Source organism: Mustela putorius, unplaced genomic scaffold, assembly GCF_011764305.1.
Source record: "Mustela putorius furo isolate JIRA1106 unplaced genomic scaffold, ASM1176430v1.1 tig00000759_pilon_pilon_pilon, whole genome shotgun sequence".
Lineage (NCBI taxonomy): Eukaryota > Metazoa > Chordata > Mammalia > Carnivora > Mustelidae > Mustela > Mustela putorius.
In genome coordinates this window covers 1,269,970-1,288,416 of record NW_025421467.1, presented here as the reverse complement: position 1 = coordinate 1,288,416, position 18,447 = coordinate 1,269,970, and positions in this window count along the sequence as shown.

Sequence of the window (18,447 nt, the reverse complement as noted above, 5' to 3'; positions counted from 1 at the left end):
TTTGAATTGGTGTTCCCCTAAAGTTAATTTATCCTTTCTTCAAGACTGTTTTCAGATTTTTTTGTATTAGTTTTCAGAAGTTTAATTATGATGCATTTGTGTTTGGTTTTTTGAGTTATCCTATTTGAGGTTCACTAAGCTTCCTAACTATAAATTTATATATTTCACAAAATTTGGAAACTTTCAGCCTTTATTTTATCAAATGCTTTGTCAGTACAGTTTTTTCAATATAATTGACTTTCCCCTCTCCTACTGGGACTCTAATGATAGGAATGGTAACTATTTTTTTCTAATGAAAACTAGATACTCTTTATTAGTTTACTGAATAAAAAAAAAATTGAAGATCCTGCATTTTTACAACATCTTTTTACATAAAGTAGAACTTCTGATTGACAGATTTGGAAATTAATCTGAACTGGACAAACTATGGATTCAACATGCAGATGAGAATTCCTCATACCATGACCTCAACACAGATTTGACACCCACTCTCCAAAGAATCCTAAAAAAAAATGTTTTCAGAGCCCCTTTGAAATTGCAATCCTGCAGCAAAAGCACAAGAAAACAACTGACTGCTCACCTATTATTTCAAATACAGATGAAAAGTCAACGGGCATATTTTTATGCAAATTTTACAAACATCCTAAGTTCAAATATCAAATCTGGACAGCACTGTCCCTTCCCTTCATGTCCAAAGCTGTACTTGGTGTGGTAGTCTATGAAAGTGGGCCTCCTTCAGGGTCTAGTTGACATGGAAATGAAGGCCCTTGCACAGCACTCACTGGGGTTGCTGCTCTCATCACCATTGCTGCTTGAAGGCTCTGTGCCCCAGGCATCATGAAAGACAGAGTGTCTACTAATCCTTTTGTTGTGGGTGTGAAGATAGCACTGTTGTTAGCACTGTTGTGGGATTGGGAAGACAGCACTCTTCTTCATTGCCATTTCCTTTCCTCTCCCTGGGGCAGAGGCACTCACTTATGGCAACAGATGGAGGGGAAGGAGGTAGCACTGTTTTTCCAGAAGACCAACTAGAGGGCACTGTGTTCTGGCAGCTGCCACCCCCACCACCGTGGGCCTTGAAACTTCCCACAGAGCAAACGGACTCTGCCTGCAATGAGTCCCACTGGGGAGGTGGGTGGAGGAATGGTAACGTTTCATTATTTTCCTATATGTCCCTGGCACACTGTTAATTTTTTTTTAGTCCGTTTTCTCTCTATTCAAGTTGTTATCAGTCCTATCGATCAGTCTTCAGGTACCCTAATTCTGTCTTCTAGTAAGCCCGTTTAGCATGGCTTTAATTTTGGTTACTATATTTTCAGTTCTGCAGTTTCCATTTGGTTCCTTTTTTATTTATTTTTTTTTTAAGATTTTATTTATTTATTTATTTATCTGACAGACAGAGATCACAAGTAGGCAGAGAATAGGCAGGGAGAGAGGAAGAAGCAGAGAGAGAGCCTTTGCTGAGCAGAGAGCCTGATGTGGTTCTCAAGCCCAGGACACTGGAATCATAACCTGAGCCGAAGGCAGAGGCTTTAACCCACTGAGCCACAGGCACCCCTGGTTCCTTTTTCATAACTTCATTTCTTTGCTGAGCTTTTCTATTTTTTAAATTTATTCAAGAGAATAGCTATTTCCTTGTAGAAGCATTTTCGTTTGTTTGAGAGAGAGAAGGAGGCAGAGAGAGGGAAAAAGGGAGAGAATATTAAGCAGGTTCCACACTCAACCTGTGAGACTGACCCAGGGTTGGTTCTCATAGCTTTGAGATCATGACTCTGAGATCATGACTTGAGCCAAAATCTAAAGCCTGACATTTAACCAACTGAGCCACCCAGGTGCCCCATGTGGAAACGTTTTTATTACAGCTGCTTTAAAATCTTTTCCAAATAATTCTAATATCTGTGTTATCTTGTTATGGCATCTATTCATTCATTATCTTTTTTCATTCATGTGATTTCCTTGTTCTTGGCATAATGTGATTTTTTTTTTTCTTATTGTATCCTGGGCATTTTGGATATGCTAATATTGTGGATTCTATTGAGTCTTTGTTTTTTCCTTTTAGCAGGTATTCCACTTTTGAGGTGTGGCAAGACAGTGGGCCAGGTATTTATGTTCAGGTTCTCACTTGTCCCCACCCACACCACCTGAACAAAAGTAGGGCACTGACTCACAATGCCTCATTACCTCTGAATGGAAGAATAAAATCAGCTCCCACTCAAAAGTTAAAATGATGATATTCTGTGTATATTGGGTTAAATAAAATCCATTGAAGTTCATGAAAACTTTGGAAAGTAACCTTATCCAAATTTGTAGCCATTCTTGCCAGCTTTTGAACTGAAACCAAACTTTGTTGTCTGGCCTATATTTAGAACTATGAACTGACTCAGACTTGGGTACTGGAGAAGTGGCAATGATATCATGAGATGTATCATATACATCTCTAGGCCTTGAATTTGGGGGCTCTAAAGAGGAACGTCTAGGATTCCCATGATTAATTATCACCACTATATACCCCTGAAAGTGAAACCATTCTGATTATTACACTAGCTCTCAATATTATGGAAAACGTGTTCACTTTATCACTTAAGGGCAAGTGCTACTGCTTTGTCCTGCCATTTAGAGGCTTGATATAACCAATGAAATATGAGAAATCTTTTCCATGGCAGCAGCACTTACTGGCAAGCACAATTACAGTCACTACAATACTTTATAAGATGCTAATGCTTCTTAACTATAAAATTCTCTCAATGTCTTGGTGAAATAAATATATTCCAGGCCCTTTTAGGAAATATAATTAGGAAGTTTTTCATGACAAATCCAATCCAGTATTTTATTTTTCTCCCTAAGGTTTAGACTCCTTCTCTCTACTATACGAAGGAATTTATGGTAATTCAAATATTTAAAGTACTTGTTCAAGGCCAACAGAAGAGCATGTCTAATGTTTTATTTCTCTCTGAATTTTTCTGGCTCTGACATCTAGCTCTTCCTTTAAAGAGTCCACCTGGTTAAGTTAAGTGTTAAGGGTAATCTTCCCTTAATTAACTTAATGTCTACTGATTCGAAAACAGTTACATCTGTATATCTGGAAAGTCCTTCGACTTAATGTAAACTAATCACAGAAATGATATTCCATCATATTCACATCTCTTGCCCACATTAAAGGAAAAGGGGTTGTAAAGGACATGTGTACTGGAGGATGTATGTGAATCTTAAGGGCTCTCCTAGGATCCTACCTCCCACAGCCTTCAAGTACCTTCTCTAAAGGTAACTGTATATAGAGAATGACATTTAAAAATAAGTGAAATAGGTCATTTTAAGAACCAAGCACAAAACAACCTAGCTTCTTGAGTTTTACTTAAAAAAAAAAAATTGACACCTTGTTAAGTAGTAAAAACCTTCAGTGTTTGACAATACCAGGCTGTATTAAAGAAACACCAAAAAAGAATTAGCTTTCCTTCAAGAACTGTTCAATTTCTGTTATGTCTATGAAATGTCTTCTGATTTAATGAGCAGTATGATATACAGGCCTTTAATTTTCAACATAAGTTCAAAGAATTATAGATTTTTTTTTATTTCTTGTGTCTAATCATCTTGAGATAAATCCATGTGTGTCAGTCTATATCTAATTAATATCTTATCATATATTATATATCTAAGAGCAGAGCTTCAAAATACATTAACCAAAACCCAACAGAAACAAAGGGAGAAATAGGCAAATCTACACTAGTAGTTGGAGATTCCAACACATCTCTCTCTCTTTCTCTTTCTCTTCTCTCCTTCTCTGGAATTTACAGAACAAATAAATGAGTAAGGATAGAAAGTCCTAATAAACACTTTTAATATACTTCAACTTACTGACAGAATATAGAAGAATGCATATTTTTTCAAGTACACATGGAACATTCATCAACATAGGTTATGTGTACATGACTTATGTTCAAATAAATAATAAATATATAAATCTCTAATTAATAAATAAATTTTAAAAAAGAAGAAACAGAATATGCCTGTATTTGTAAAATAATTTAAATTAATAATTTAATACATTTCACCTAAGAAAACTCCAGGTCCAAATGCCATCACAGGTGATTTATAACAAATATTTGAGGAAGAAATACTACTAAACCTATACGAACTCTTTTGTTGAAGAAGAAAATTGAAGAAGAGGAAATAGGAATAGGAAATAGGAATAATGCCCTTTGGAAGGTCAGCAATACTCTAATAATAAACCAAAGAAATTAGAAAAGAAAACTAAAGAACAATAACCCTTGTGAACATAGATGCAAAAATTCTCAACAAACTTAACAGACCAAATCCAGGAATATGTAAAAAGAATAATAGAGTGCAACCAAGTGAAGTTCATTTGAGGAATGCAAATCTATTTTGACATTAGAAAAAACAATTAAATAACTATATCAGCAAGCTAATGAAGAAAGTCATCTTATCGTATCAATAGATATGGGGGAAAAGTTTTGACAAAATTCAACATGTAATCATGATTAAAAACTCTCAGGAAACTAAGAGTAAATCTTCTTTGACCTAATATAGGGATTTCACTTAAAACTGAAAATTTTCCTTATACTTAATGATGGAAGACTGAATGCTTTCCTGTAAGACTGAAAACAAGGAAAGAATGTTCTTTCTCACAATTTCTATTCAATGTTATACCATCAGCTCTAGATATTTGAATCAGACTTGAAAAAGAATAAAAGGCACACAGATTGGAAAGTGAGAAATATCTATATTCACAAATAACATGTCTATGTAGAAAATCTTAAAGCATCTTTAAAAAGCTTCTAAGTCTTATAAGTCAGTTTGAAAAGTCCATAAGATATCAAGTCAATATACAAAAATCACTTGTATTTTTACATATTAGCCAATGAATAACTGGGAACAAAAATGTAAAAATATGATGAAATTTACAACAGCAGAGATAAATGATTTACTTATGTGTAAATCTAACAAAATATGCATAGGATAAGTATGCTGAAAACTATAAAACCCCAATGAAATAAATCAAAGAACATTTAATAAATGGAGAGGTATACCGTGTTCATGGATTAGAAGCCTGAACATTATTAAGATAAATTGTTTCCAAATTGATATACGTATTTAAAACAATCCAAATCAAATTCCCAGGAGACTTTTTTTTCTCCTGGGAAATAATTGATAATCTGAGTCTAAAATGAATATGGAAAAGCAAAGAAACTAGAAGAATCCAATTAATTTTGAGAATTAAGAAAAAAATAAGACTAAACATTACCCAATTCAAGATTTAATATAAAGCTCTAATAATAAAGATATTGTGATAGTGGTAAAAGGATACATAAAAGAATGGGGAAAAGTCCAGAAAAATGTGCACAGTATCATAGTCAACCGATTTTTTTTTTTAAGTGTAAAGACAATACAGTGAAGGAAACCTAGTCTTTTCAAAAACAGTGCTAGGAAAAATGTGCACCCATGTATCCAGTGTAAATAATGAATCTTGACCCAAATATTATTAACTCATAAGGATCATACACCAAAATGTAAACTACAAAACCATAAAACTTCTGGCAGAAAATATAGGAGAAAATCTTTGTGATCTCAGGCTAGGCAAAGAGTTTTTATATAGTTTGTAGAGCCTTTAGTTAGAAAATATTCAACCAAAAGGAGAGGAGAAAACAAAATGCAATACAAACTGTAATAAATAAACCCAACTATATTATAAATGAACAAAATACACGCTCTGAGGTGGGTAGTGAAGAAAAGAACTAACCTAAATTACTTTATCAATACTTTGGATATGTAAGTCAGAGACAAAAAAACTATAAGAAAATACTTTTCCTATACTTAGCAGATTTGTTCCTGGCAGGGGTATGGGTCAGCAATTCTAAAAACAATTTAGGTTTGAAAAAATAAGTAATATATGGTGGATAATGAGAGTCAGGTTTCTTACTATCAGAAAAAAAAGTCACAATTAAAAAATATGGGAAGACTAGAGGGAGCCCGTGGTGATGGATTACAATGAGAGGTCTTGGTATGAATTCATGGCTTTGTGCCACACATGACTATAGATACAGAGGTAACTTAAGATGTGTGTGTGTGTGTGTGTGTGTGTGTGTGTTGCTGTACTACACAGGCATGTGTTTCCAAGTTTCATCCACTGAGATGGCATAGACGCAATAACATTGTAGAAGCATGGAGCACACTGAGCACCCAGATCTTGATTTTTAGATAACATTTTCTAACCAAAGGAATCGGGGCTCTTGTAAAATTATTGATTCTAGGGCTGAAGCCAGAAAATGCAAAATAAGCCTGGAATATCACGTAGTGGCATAAAATAAGGAATTATACTCAAATTGAAAGATAAGAGCCAATCTCAAAAAACTTCTGTTGGCCAAATTTTCGAGAAATAAAATTAATAAATATGGCATGAGGTTATAACCTGTAGAATAAAATAAATGCCAAGCAGCCCATAGCAACCTAAATAAATACTGGCAAACATGGACACCTGGGTTACTCAGTTAGTTGAGTGTCTGCCTTCAGCTCAGATCATGATCCCAGAATCCTGGAATCAAGTCCTGCATAGTGCTCCTTGCTCAGCAGGGAGTCTGCTTTTCCCTCTGCCTGCCTCTTCCTCTGCTTGTGCTTGTACTCTCTCTCTCTCCCATCCCAACAAATAAATAAACAAAAGCTTTTAAAAAAATAAATATTGGTACATACAAATAAATGAGGAAGAAGTAGCAGCTCTTCCTTACCTAATATTTTCAATTAACAAATGTAGAAAGCTAAAGGAAATGGAAAATAATCATTAGCAAATTGCAGTAATAATTCTCGCAAACAAGATCTAGAGATGGACGCTGAAAGCAGAGGCAAAAGTTGGAAGAGAAGGGGTAGTTTTTCAGTTTCAAATGATATCCTCCTAGATACTTATTAATTCAAAAGGACAAAACTGTCGCATTACAGTGGAGAAGACTAGCAGATACCTCTTTAATGAGGTGATCAAGTTTAAACAAGACTATCAAGATCACGGAACTTTGATATACGTTTACATGAATATGTCATCTCTGTTGCATTCTTGCCAAAAATGCATGCTCTTTACTAATTATGAAAGCAAAGGTGAGAAAAATGCAAACTATAGGGCATTCTACATAATAACTATCCAGCACTATTCAAAAGCATCACAAACATGAAAGACAGGAAAGACCGAAGAACTTTCAGACAGATTGGAAAAAACAAAGACGACATGAAACTAAATGTGTTGTAGCATCCTGGATTGGATCCCCGGAATGGAAGAGGTATATTAGTGGTAAACTAGTGAAATCCAAATAAAATCGGCTGTTTAGAGTATTGTACCAAACTTAATTTCTTAATGTTGAGAATGATACTAAGGTTATGCAGGTTGTTGGGAAGCTGGGTGAAGTATACATGGGAAATTTCCGAGTTAATTTTGCAACTCTGATATAAGCCTAAAATTATTTCAAAAGTTTTTTAAAGGTGCATATTAAATGCCTCTTACATATTAGCACCATACTGTTGTTCCATATGACACTAGTTATCAGACTCCATTCCTGATCTTTTGGAATGTACAATATTTTTCTATCCCTTAGGATAGTACAGTGTTTTGAAAGTGGTTGTCACGGGTAGTATGATGATGATGACTATTCGGTGTGAGAGAATTAATTAGCTCAATTCTCCTTTAAGCTTAAAATGAGATTGAAGCAAGCACCTTCTAAAGTAGAGGCAAGTTGGGGCGCCTGGGTGGCTCAGTGTGTTAAGCCTCTGCCTTCGGCTCAGGTCATGATCTCAGGGTCCTGGGATGGAGTCCCGCATCGGGCTCTCTGCTCAGCAGGGAGCCTGCTTCCTCCTCTCTCTCTCTGCCTGCCTCTCAGCCTACTTGTGATCTCTGTCTGTCAAATAAATGAATAATCTTTAAAAAAAAAATAAAGTAGAGGCAAGAGATTAATGTTTCTACTTACCTTTGATTCTCCCATGTTTCTCATAGGATGGATTCTATGCAAAAGACCATGTCAATTGCGGGGGGGGTGGGGGTTGGGATATCTGTTTTTTTCCTATATCCAGTAGGATCCCATGTGACACAAACTGGAATGGAATTTAAAGGTCAGGTCCCTGGTCACAGAACGAGTGAGCTGTCGTGCTGTGGTTCACTGAACAGCTCCCGTCCAGGGCTTTTTCCACCATCCTTTGTGGCATCCCGCATAGTAAATTTTATACAGTATATTAAGGGTTTCAGTTGGGTTGTTTTAATAAAAGTAATAAAATTTGTAATTAATTTTAAATTTAGTAATTGAAGAACAAGGGAAATGTTCCTTTAATGAAATTTCCTTGCATGATTTCTCAGACGGTTTTGCCATCACCAGTTTCACTGAGAACATCACCCTGTTGGAAGCTGCCATCTGAACGGATGAAGCACCTTCGACCTGAATAATTACCTCCCAGGGCTATCAACCCTCTGTGTCCAACACATAACCAAGACATGTCATTAAAATATAAATTACCTTTCCCTTTTTGATCTGTTTTAAAAGAGAATTGCAGGCTCCACAGCTGACTGGAGGCAGTGAGAAGAAATGAGAGTTGAGAAGAATGTTAGCCTGGAAAGAAGATTTTCCTTCCCTGAAAAGGAGCTCTGCTTTGAGGATTGGGTTTGGAAAATGTTGGGGATTAAAGCGATAGGTGGGGATTGGACTAGAAAATCAAGAAACAATTAGAGCAACAGCTGCTTCCTATCCCTTCCGCTCTTTGGTTTCTCCTTATTCACTCTCGGTGTGTTTTTGCCCTAGTAGGCTACAGAGCAGAAGAAACGAAAACAGTCACCATGGAATTTTCTTTTTCTCCCCAAACATTTTCAATACAAATAACTTCAGGACACACACATATCTCAAACATTAAATTAACAGCCTTTTATCCTTTGCTGCCACCAAGATCCCCCAGTTGTATAAAAATGATTGGAAAATATTGCCTCGTGGACCTCTTGGGCAACCTGAACTTCTGGAAAACAATAGCTACAACAGATGTTTCTTTCATATGATCTGTGTTTGATCTCCTAAATAATGTTTCACTACCACGGGCTTGGCAAAGGGTCAGGAAATGTGTATAATTTAAGGGGAAAATATGGAAACAAAGAAAAATCCCATGATATCCTGAAACAACGGCTATAAATTCCAATGATCAAAATATGGTTTATGTTACAGCAAATAATCTTTATTTTAAATGTCTAATTTCCAAAGATACTTAAGTTTTCAGACAAAGGCGGGCAGCCGTTTGCAATAAAACCGTACCATTTCATTTTACAGACAATAGCAAAGAAGTCCTAAGACAACAAAACACATGTGGATGTCAGAAAGTCAGGTCTCCCTCATGCTGTCCTCCAACTTCTTCAAATCAGCTTTTGAAAATCTAGTCTATGACTTCTCCAACCTGACTTTCAGAAGTTTATTTATATGTCTTACATAACTTTCCTCTTCTCTACTCCACGTCATTCTTTCAAGATAAAAAGCAGCCAGTCAGTTACTCACAATGATGTTCCATATGCTTGAAGAGGACCACGGAGTTATTTTCTCTCAAAAAAGTCTCCCCCTCACACTCACACAAAACATTTCCCCAACTTTTCTCTTTCCTGTGATCACTGTAAATATGAAAACCTGTGGTCTCACTCTTGGAAACTAAGAAAACATTTTCTTTTACTTGAAAAATTGTCTACAACCAAAGAAGGTTAGCCTAAACAACCCAAATTATATTCTTCCATTTTAAGTACCATTAGCTGAAATAATGCTCGTTGTCACTTCAATTGCACTTTTGTTTGGTGTCACTCAGAAACTGCAATCATTAAAACACAGACTCTCAGGAATCAGGTTTCTGGGGGGAAAAAAATGCACATGCCAGTGGTTTGAATTGACATATAGTGATGCCATGCTTACCTTAGTAAAGGAATACACATGGAATCAATGTGATCTGTCATGCAAAGCATTTATACATATAAAATATGAAATTCATGGTCACAGTTGGAAGAATGCCAAGCCCATGAAATAATATCTTACCCATCTTTGCACTGACCATTCACAATGATAGAACACATGCAGTATAAATCAGAAAAGGAAACAATTTTATTTAAGGCCAACAAGAGAGACACAAAGTTATTTCAGTTCAGAGTGAAGCAAAATCTGCCCATACTCAAAAACCACAATGTTAAATGTAAATGTGTACTGCTAGTCCTTTCAAAAGCCCCAGAAGTGATTTCCCTCATGTTTTTCATAGGCCTCTTCTCTCAGTTTCATTGTTATATATTTGCTCTTTTAATTCCAACTCCTCAAAAAAAAGCCCTAAGCTTCCCATAGGTGTCACTCCAAAGCACAATCTATCGTACTTCTAAACTACGGAACATTGTAATTCTTTAGCCATATGGCTTTTAGTAACTGAAATGAGATCCCAGGAGTGAAATTCCTTATATTCAAGATCAGTTTCCTTCTCAAACTTAAGGTATAATAAGATTTGAACTTCAACTGATGAAAGTAAATGCAATTGTGAGAAAATATTTTTTATTAAGTAGTGAGAAATTCCCTATAAAATAAACTTTCATAGAAATCCCTAAACTCAAAGTGGGAATTACTGATTTTCAAAGAATTTACCATCTATCTACACCTAAGTGAAAAATCGTGTTATGTTAAAAGATGCAAATGCTTGTTAGTTAAATTTGTCATCATATGTCACTGCTTTGTATGCACCATCTGGTTATTTTTTTTCTTTTTTCCTGTTTTGAATTAAGTTAGGGGGGAATATACTTTCAATGTGGCTAACTTTGACAGAAAGGCTCTACTTATCTTTGTTTTTTAGGGTACTTTCTTATTTAATAAAAAATAGATATCCTTACTCATATTTAAAGAGTTAATTTTTTAAAAGGTTGGAGAAAGAATTTCTTCACTTTTAATGTTTGATCTAAAATAAACTTTTACATGGTGGATAAAGATTACGACATTTAATAAGTTTTCCCTTAGGTGTCAATTATTTTAAATACAGATTTCATTTATTTCTATAAGAATGTGGTGGTTATTTAGACGATGAATACCTTTAAAGAGATCAAAAGCCTTTAGAAGACTGATGTATAAACTTCTCTTTTTCAATGGTTCTGAGAAGATCCTTTTCAAATCAAAACCAGCAGAGCCCACTACTGGCATAGATGGTAAAACTTTTCTCTTGTCAAATAATTGGATGTTGCTTGGAGCTAAACTTGCATAGAATAAAAACAAAGTCTAGGAATATGAATAACACAACTTTTCAGCTAGCTTTCAAAAGCTAGCAACGTACTGTAGTAGGGTATTGTGATCTGTTTAAAGATCAACATTAGGATGATCCCTAATGATATATGACATTCTGGAGACCTACTTTTGGAAAATCTGTGATTCCTCTGGGCATGTGAGGACTAACTGTGACATTAAGTCAGCCAAGTTACTGGAATAAAGTAAGTAGGGAAACTGTAAATGAAGGTTTAGGAGCTATGTGACCCTCTCCTAATTCCATGGACTATGCTTTGCAGTGGGAGTGATCAACATGAATTAAATCAACAAATGTTGATTATTTCTTACTATTCCACAAAAAAAAAAAAAAAAAAAAGGCAGACAAACTTGCTTTAGCTTTGATTTTGAATGAAGGGTATCTGAGTGTTCTTTAGTGGCTGTGAAAATTACCACAAACTAGGTACCTAAAAACCCCCAAAATTTATTCTTTCATAGTTCTGGAAGCCTTAAATCTGAAATAAGTTGTCACTTATTTCTGGAGGCCAAAATCAAGGTGTCAACAGGACTGTGCTACCTCTAGAGGCTCTAGGGGAGAATCTGTTCTGTGCCTCCTTCGGCTTCCTGTGGTACCCGGTATTCATTCCTCAACTTGTGGTTACATTACTCCAACCTCTGCCTCTGTGGTCACAGTGCCTTCTTCTCTATTGTCTATAAGTCCCCCTCTTCCTCTGTCTTGTAAGGATCCATGCACTTGCATTCAACACCAGCTCACATAATCCATGATGTTCTCCCCATCCCAAAGGCCTTAACTTAATTACATCTACAAAGACCCTTTTCTCTAATGCAGTAACACTCACAAATTCTGGGATTAAAATGTGAATAACTTTTGGGGGTTATTGTCAGCCTACCACAGATAAATAAAATATATCTCCAAAAATTCATAGTTATGAGCTAATCTTCATCTGATTTAGGGATCTTTAAAATACTCAGACAGCAGGGTGCCTGGGTGGCTCAGTTCTTAAATGCTGCCTTTGGCTCAGGTCATGATCCAGGGTCCTGGGTTCAAGCCCCGCATTGGGCTACCTGCTTGGCAGGAGGCCTGTTTCTCCTTCTCCCATTCTGTTCGCTTGTGTTCCCTCTCTCACTGTGTTTCTCTCTGTCAAATAAATAAAATCTTAAAAAAAGTTAAAATACTCAGACAAGACTTTATTTAGAATTATCATAAGGTAACCACCTTTAGATACTTGATATAAGTAAATGTAAAATTTCTCTCAAGGAATACACCCATTTGCCTGGACCTACAGAGAAAAAAAAGATCTCAAAGAAAATAACTTTTCAAGAAAGAAAAAGAAAATGCACAAGGAAATAAATTTATAAACAAAAATATATAGGAAAAAACAAACCTCGGGCGCCTGGGTGGCTCAGTGGGTTAAGCCGCTGCCTTCAGCTCAGGTCATGATCTCAGGGTCCTGGGATAGAGTCTCGCATCGGGCTCTCTGCTCAGCAGGGAGCCTGCTTCCCTCTCTCTCTCTCTCTGCCTGCCTCTCTGCCTACTTGTGATTTCTCTCGTCAAATAAATAAATAAAATCTTTAAAAAAAAAAAAAGAAAAAACAAACCTCAAAATTAGACCCACAAAAACTTCAATACAGTCAAATTTCTCAAAAATGTTCCCATAATGCAAACTTGAAAATATTGGTGATTGGATCCCAGAAGCCCAAAAAACAGTGAGCTAATCACAGTGGCCCAAACCAATAATTTTATTAACGCGATGATAACACATACCCACACTTTTCATGATAGAATTTTTTAGCATTATTCATAGTTGACACTGCTCATGAGGTTCTGAACAATTAGAATCTATAGACCAGTGTAAAATAAATGTTACTAAAGAAATAAAAGTGGGAGACAAAGTCATGACAAAAAAGAAACATAATAAAAGATAGAGAATTTGAAAAAAAAAAAAAAGCCATAGAAATTTTAGAAATAAAAATATAATCTTTGAAATTTAAAAGTAAATGGATAGATTAAGTAGATTAATTAAGCTAATACTTATTGAGGATTTACTATGTGCCAGACACTCTTCTGATCACTTTACAGTGATTGACTAATTTAATCCTTATAACAACCCATGAAGCATGTATAATGATTATTATCATTTCACAGATAAAGAAAATAAGAACAAGAGAGTGAGAGTAAGACATTTGCTTAAATTATATAAATACTAGCACAACTAACTTTAAAACCTCAGCAGTCTGTCTACAAAGGCCATTCTCCAGTAAAATATTCTGCCAACTTGATTAGGCACAGCTGAAGATAAGAGTTCCAGAACTGGGAGACAATCCAGAATAAATTAACCAGAATTTAGAAACAAAGAGAAGAAAAATATGAAAGAGAGATGAGAAACAGAATAGAGTAAGATGGCTTAACATATATCTAATTAGATTTCCATAATGAGAGACTAGATAAAATGTAGGAAAATCATAATTGAATAGACAGTTTTTGAGAATTTCCTCAAATGCATGAAGGACTTAAGTCCATTCATTCAGGAGTCATGATCAATTCCATATAGGACAAATAAAAACCACAAAAAGAAAATAAAAGAAATCCATACAGCAGTAAAAGTGCAGAGAAGCAATAAAAATTATCATTCGAGAATGAGAATAAAATAAAGACATGTTCAGAAAATGAAAAGAAACTTAAAGTGCTTAGAAACAGCAGAAACTCAGTAAAAGAAAATAGAGAGTTTAGTATTCTGGAAGATGAAAAATGATCCTAGAAATAACTCTGAGAAGTAGGAAAGCCAAGTACAGAAAATGGAAAATATGTCAGGTAATCTATATAAGCACTGGTTGTATAAATCAGTAAAAATAATATCTAATTTGTGATATTAAACAAATCAAAATAAAGCTGAAAGACTAATCAATAACCTTTGAAACAAACAGAAATGAGATAAAGCATTTAAGATTTTCTGATAAAGGTAGACCATGGTTTTCAGACCAAACCTTCCATACATACATACATATAATAGAAATAATCTAGGGGCGTCTCAGTGACTCAGTCGTTAAGCATCTGCCTTGGGCTCAGGTCATGATCCCAGGGTACTGGGATTGAACCCACCTCGGGCTCCCTGCTTGGCAGGAAGCCTGCTTCTCCCACTCTCCCTGCTTGTTTTCCCTCAATTGCTGAGTCTCTCTCTGTCAAAGAAATAAATAAAATCTTTTAAAAAGATCATATAATAGAAAAATGTACTTAAAAATCTATTTAAATTAATTGCATACTTTTCAAGGAAAAAAAATATTTGCACGTACATAACCTAAGACAAAGAGAAATCTGAAGAGGTAAGTAGGACTAAGAATGGGTTTTGGAGGCATTTTCTACTCAAAGTACTTGCAGATTGCAAAAGTAATGAACTGAAAGCTAAGAAACTGAATATAGTTTTTTGTTGTTGTTGATTTTTGTTTGTTTGTTTGTTTGTTGCAGATCTTTGTAGCAGGGAGGGGGGAAAAAAAAGAAAGAAAATTCAGGTATAAACAAGGAAGACAAACTCTGGTAAACCCAAGACTTTTGCTGGGGACCCCAAAACACTGTACTATATGAATAAGAAGACCATAAAATGCTTTCTCACAGGATCTGAAGTCCATTTCTAGTCCTTTCAATATCATATTAAGGTGGTCAAGAACTACCATTATCCTTATCCTAATTATTAATGAAAGACAAAAGTAACTCTCTCTGGAGAACTATTATCTTCCAGAGTTTCCATTTATATATACTATATTTTCTGATAAAATCAGAAATAGATATTCAAGAAGATAAAACTTTACTGAAAACTAAAAACTTAGAGTACCTAGAAAGTATCAGACATGAATTTTATAATAACATGAAGAAGAGTTCTTATAATAGGAGTCACCTAAATCCAATTTCTCCTTATGTCTTCCAAAATGATACAGATCATTAAAGATAACGAATGAAACCACCTATAAACCACTCTACCGAATAACTGATTGACAAAGAATGTTATAATTTTTTAATTCTATGGATTTAAGGAAATAAACAACTAAGATAAGCAGAGTCAAATTTGGCACCCAAGTCAGAGAAGAAAATCAGGTTAATTGTGCTGAAGATAGATGAAGATAGTGGAATCCCTGGAGATTAAAATAATTCTTGAAAGAGAGAGTTTCAACATAAGAGAAAAACAGAAGCATGAGAACCTGGTAGACAGAACATTAACTACAGGGAAATGAAAAGGAAGGGGCTCAAAGGTTATGAGACCAGAGGTTAACATTTTGGGTGAGGCACAACCTCTGAGGGACAAAGAGGTAATAGAAAAGGGAGGATATCTTGGAGGTCTGGTGAGCAAAGAGGAGGATAACAAGTGGTTAAAATTAAGTTTTCTAAAGAAACAAAATAAGTTTACCAAATCAGACAAACCAATGCTTTCCTTAAAACAAAACAAAACAAAACAAAACAAAAAACAACCGACAAACAAACAAAACCACCATTTATTAAAAAACAAAACAAAACAAAACAAAAAACACTGAAATCCAATGAACCAAGTGAAGAGAATTTCTTAAAGAACTCAATAACTCAATCAAAACCTAATCTCTTGCCAGCACAGAATCCCCTCTTATGGCTTCTTAGGAAACTTTCTTTCTTTCTTTTTTTTTAAATACAAAACAAAATAAATAAACCAAAAGCAATATTTGTACAAAGTTAAAATCAGAAGAAAACAGAAAGCTGGAATTAAAACATTTTGGATAATGAAACTATACTTTCCTCCTTACCAAACCACCCCCACAACACAGAGTAAAAAGAAAACACAAGAACACCCTAAAATAACACTCTATTTTTAATTAAATTCCCTTGCCAGAGAACTAATTCCAATCCTTGTCAAAATATCCCCAAATATTGAAGAGGAAGAAACACTTCCAAACTTATTTTACAAGGCCAGCATGACCTTGATATCAAAACCAGACAAGGACACCACAAGAAAAGAAAATCACAGGCCCATATCACTGATGAAGATCAATGCAAAAATGCATAAGTCAACAAAATGTCAGCAAACCACATTCCACAATACATTAAAAGGATCATACAACATGATTAAGTGGGATTTATTCCAGGAATGCAAAGAAGTTTCCACATCTGCAAATCAATCAGTGTGATAAGCCACATTAACAAAATAAAGGATAAAAATCATATGATCATCTCAATAGATGCATAAAAAGCATTTAACAGAATTCAACTTCTATTTATGATAAAAATTCTCAATAAAGTATGTGTAGAGGTAACATAACACAACATAATAAAGGCCATATATGTCAAACTAACATCATACTCAACTGAAAGCTCAAAACTTTCCCTCTAAGAGCATGAGTAAGACAAGAATGCCCACTCTCACCACTTTTATTTAACACAGCATCGGAAGTCCTAGCCAGATCAGTTACATAAGAAAAAATATATAAAAGTCATCCAAAATGGAAAGGAAAAAGTAAAACTGTCACTATTTGTAGATCATCATGCAGATATGATTTTATATTTTATATAGAAAACTGTAAAGATTCCACCAAAAAAAACCTCTTAGAACCAATAAATAAATTCAGTAAAGTTACAAGGTACAAAATTAATATACAAAAATACATTGCTTTCTATATACTAACAAACTATCAGAAAGAGAAATTAAGAAAACAATCTCAGGTCCGATTGCATCAAGAAGAATAAAATACTATGAAATAAATCAAATTAAGGAGGTGAAAGACCTGTACACAGAAAACTATAGACATTGATGAAAGAAATTGAAGATGATGCTAATAAAAGGAAAGCTACTTTGTGTTTATGGACTGGAAGAACAAATATCATTAAAATATCCATACTGCTCAAAGCAATCTACAGATTTAGTGCAATCCCTATCAAAATTTCAGTAGTGTTTTTCACAGAAGTAAAACAAACAATCATAAATTTGTATGGAACCACAGAAGACCCTGAAGAGCCACAGCAATCTTAGAAAGAAGAACAAAGCTGCAGGCATCACAAGCCCTGATTTCAAACTATATTACAAAACTATAGTAACCAAAACAGTATGATATTGAAATTTTTAAAAAGACACATAAATCAATAGAACAAAATAGGGGATCCAGAAATAAACCCACATATATGCAGTCAATTGATTTATGATAAAGGAGGCAAGAAACCGTTTCTTTAATAAACGATATTGAGAAAACTAAAAATCAGCCACATGCAAAGAGTAAATCTAGACTACTATCTTACACCATAAACAATAATTAAAGTGGATTAAAGACTTGAATGTAAGACCTGAAATCTTGAAGTTCTAGAAGAAAACAGATATTAAGCTCCTTAACATTGGTCTGATTTCTGCATCTAACTTCAAAAGCAGAGCCAATAAAAGCAAAAATAAACAAGTGGAAGTATACCAAACTAAAAAACTTCTGCAAAGCAAATCATAAATAAAATGGAAAGGCAGCTTACTGAATGGGAGAAAATATATGTGAATATCTGATAACTGGCTACTGTTGAAAATAAATAAAGAACTCATATAGCTCAACAGCAAAACAATAAACAACCCAAATGAAAAATGAGCAGAGAATCTGATTAGACACTTTTTTCCAAAGAAAACATACAGATGGCCAACAGTCGCATGAAACGATGCTCAATATCACTCATCATCAGGGAAACAAATCAAAACCACAATATCACCTCACACCTGTTAGAATGGCTATTATCAAAAAAACAAGAAGTAACAGGAGTTGGTGAGAATGTGGTGAAAATGGAGACCTTATGCACTGCTAGGAATGTAAATAAGTGCAGTCACTTTAGAAAACAGTATGGAGTATTTTTCCTCAAAAGAAAAAAAAAATAGAACTACTGTATGACCCAGCAATTCGACTTTTGGCACTGATTTGAAAAGATATATGCACTCTCCCCACCCATGTTCATTACAGTATTATTTACAATAGCCAAAATATGGAAACAACCTAAGTATCCATCAATGAATGAATGGATAAAGTAGGTATTGTATACATCTATGATGGAATATTATCCATCTATAGAAATTTGCAAAGCCAAATGTAGAATTGAGGACATTATGCTAAATGAAACCCATCAGAGAGAGAAAGACAAATACTATATGATCTCACTATACACAGAATTTAAAAAAATAAAAGAAAAAAGAAACCAAGTTCATAGATATGGAGAACAGAT